The sequence below is a fragment of the Montipora capricornis genome, chromosome 13 (genome assembly GCF_036669925.1).
Source record: "Montipora capricornis isolate CH-2021 chromosome 13, ASM3666992v2, whole genome shotgun sequence".
NCBI lineage: Eukaryota > Metazoa > Cnidaria > Anthozoa > Scleractinia > Acroporidae > Montipora > Montipora capricornis.
Genome location: NC_090895.1, coordinates 8,422,218 through 8,425,577, shown reverse-complemented (window position 1 = coordinate 8,425,577; position 3,360 = coordinate 8,422,218). Strand labels below are relative to the sequence as shown.

At 37.8% G+C, this 3,360-nt stretch overlaps 1 long non-coding RNA gene across 2 annotated transcripts in view; it reads right to left on the bottom strand.

Moving 5' to 3' along the window:
* Positions 1-2,373, bottom strand: part of LOC138029828 (uncharacterized) — a 27,342-nt gene extending 24,969 nt beyond the window's left edge. The window contains exon 1 of one of the 2 annotated variants that reach the window (XR_011127933.1): positions 2,193-2,373. This is a non-coding gene — a long non-coding RNA (uncharacterized lncRNA). The remainder of the gene's footprint in view (positions 1-2,192) is intronic. The other variant, XR_011127934.1, reaches the window with a different exon arrangement.
* Positions 2,374-3,360: the final 987 nt, after the last annotated feature.

Sequence of the window (3,360 nt, the reverse complement as noted above, 5' to 3'; positions counted from 1 at the left end):
TAAAACCAAGAAAGGACATTTAATATTGAACTCCATTGGGAGCTGTTGTTGTGTTAATTCATTGAATGCACCCTGGTAAGCGGACTGTGTATTTACCCAGATGCCTTTAGTTGTTGTATGCGCTCATCTAGACCGGATTTGACAGGTTCGAATGTCATTGAAGTGTGAAGAAGCGATCGTGTCAGAGTTTGTTGTTTCCAAAACCAGCTGTTTTGTTCCAGCCAGTAATATTGAATAATAATTATTCAATACATTATCGAAACCTGGTGACACAATACATTAATAATGAAAAAGTGTTGTAAATGGATCGGAAAATGCAATAAACAGTACCAGCATAAAATATTAGAAAAAATATTAGAGAGACTAAAAAAATACATAACTATTAATAACTGCATATACACAAACACTAACAAGAGTACACCGTCTCATGTTTACTGGACGAACGAAGAGTACGGACAGGTACTTATGGTTCTAACAACGAACGAATATACCACGAGGCTAAGTTGTCTAAAGCCTTGTAAGTAATAAGCACAACTTTGAGGGCAATTCGTTGTTCCACAGTTGTTAGCTAGAAGACCGATCCGCGCCGCAAACATGCGTCGAAAATCAAAAAAATACTAGCCACATTCAAGCTGGAGGAACGCAAGACCTTGACAGATATGTTGTGAATTGTTATTGCCAGCTTTTATCCCAAGCTGGGATCAGAAAAACAACATAGCATCCTCTTATTGGCCAGTTATGGGGAAATATGTTGTAGGGCGGAGTTTGTTTTCGGTTAAGAAGAATTTCCCTTAGGCACTGTTTTCCTAGACATTAATTTTGCCTTGAGGATAACAGTGTAAAACATTGCAACTCAAATACGTTTAGCTTGATGGAAATCAGAATTTGAGAGTAGCTAGATCATGACAAGCTAATTTGCTAGAAAAGTGCTGCGGAATTTTAAAATGCTATATGAATAAATAAAGTTTATTCAGTTATTTTGTAGTTATCACACTAAATTATCGAATCAACTTATTATAGAATTAATAAAATTAAATATCTAAACATAATGATACAAGACTACTTAAATTCTTTGATATATAAAATAGTAGTAGTAATTACTCAAAATACTAAAACATAAAATAAGTCTAACCTTGCACAGTTCTTAAATATATATAAGTTATCTTGTTTATTTCATAACCCATAAAGGCAGTCAGCATTGACACGTTTTGGGAAGTGATTATGTAGTAAATGTCCCTTAACTTTGATTTTGTCTATTTATTGAAAACAGAGGAAGTGGCTTCTTGTTGCTAATGAATCTAGTTGAGCCCGCTGGAAAGCATCATTATAGCTTTCAATTGCAATAAATGGAAATATGATTCTCACGGCTCGCTTTTTTTGTACTGTCTCAAGTTTAGTTGTTGTTGTTGTTGTGATTATTGTTTTCCCTGCGAGTGCCTTTTCCGCGAGGTCACTCAAGATTTTTAGTTTCGCTTTCGTCAGTGATCTGTAGCTTTTGAATGCGGTCGAATCAAGGAAAACCCCCCCCCCCCCCCCAATGTTTTTCGTCTCTGGGTGACATACCTGCTGGAAGAGAAATATAATTTCTGAAATATAAAATACCCATTGAATTGGAACTCGGGAAATGCAATTTGTACCTTCACGTTTTAACCTCAAGAACCACTTTCTTGAAACATGAATGAATTAGTCCAGTAGCCGTTTCTTTTAGGCTTAAGTTGATGTAGAGGTTGGGATAGCTGCGCCTTAATCGGCGAGCACTACATTCGTTTCACTGAAAACACCCCCGAAGGTACACAGTAACCTTAAATCTATTAATAGCCGCTTCTAAGATGGATCTTCGGTATTTGGCCTTTTTTTTTTCTACCAATTTGATGCATTAAGGTTTGGATTATTAAGACACTACCTATAACGATTTTTGACATCTTTCGTTATTTATTGTCGTCAAGTCTCAAGGAGAATTCAAGACCGAAAGTGGACGTAAGCTTTAACTTAAATACCTTTTTTCAAGCCTATCCTTGGCGCCTTAATAACTTAACTTCGATGAAAAGGAATAGAAATAAGGCAATAAACCAGCAAAGTCTATTAACAAGGGCAAAGCATACGCGTGAATATTCTGAAGCCCATTACACTTCCGTGGCTTATCATGATTACAAAACGCATATTCATTTGTAAAATTTACTTCAATTGCCTACCTGATACTTGAATGACAAAAAGGAGCACATGGAAAATACACCATCCGGTCATCTTACTTGCAAACTTCAGTCTTTTATCAAAACGAAATGATGGAGACTGTCGAGATCTGATTATACTGAAAGCGAAAATTAACACGTTATATCCCTCAATCACTTAAAAGACTGTGTCAATTTGACCTTCTACATGCGTGCTGGCGTCACGCAACGTAATGAGTCGACCTGTACATTATCCGGAATGAGACTATTCGGAACTATGCGCGTTATATGTGGACAATTACAGCGATTAAAGTGATCATTTGGGGTTACTTCTGATTGATTCGCTTATCGATAATACCATACAGCAGATGAAAATTAAGAGGATAAATGTTAAAATTCTCAATGGGTTGAATTTCCAGAAACGTGAAACAACTGTCGTTGAAAGAAGTTGAAACTATCTATAAGATTTTTATTCCGCACAATAGATCTTGATTTGATGACAAAACACAGGAACGCCAAGCTCACGGAGAATCGTTGTTGCATAACAGAAATTTATGGGGGTTTATATGGGGAATTTAGCGATCACTATTTAGGGCATTAAAATAGAAATAAAAATGCATCATGATTTCTTACCTCCCGCTTCCCGTACCTTTATAGCGGAGCTTAGGTGCGCGAAAAGCGCCAGCGGACCACCATGGGTAAGATTTATTGGGACATCTATCCATGCAAGAAATTTGGTTATGACGTCACGTACGTCCGTTCGCCGTCCGCCCCTCCACCTGTACATACTGTCGAGGTGGAGGTGGGGAGGAAGGAGAGCCTCTGGAGACGGGAATGTTTGGGCAATTTTCCTTGATGTAAAATTGCTTGGAACCGTTGCATTTGGCAACCAGCGTTTTTTTATTTCTGGCGAGAAACCATGTTAGTGACGAGCAACGGGATAAAGAGCCGGAACGTCGAAGAAAAGCGAAAGAACATGAAAGAAGAGGCAACGAAATATGAAAAAAATAAGCGAAGAAAGCCTCGAGAAAGCCAAGGAAGGAGAAAAGAAAATTCCAATGAAGTGCACCGTAAAGCTGAGAGAAATGAAGCGAGCGACAAAACACATTACAACGGTTAGGTTTCAGGTAATGTTTGCCTTGCCTCGCTCATTTCCATATTTTGTAAAACTCGCTAGCTAAAAACGAAAAAG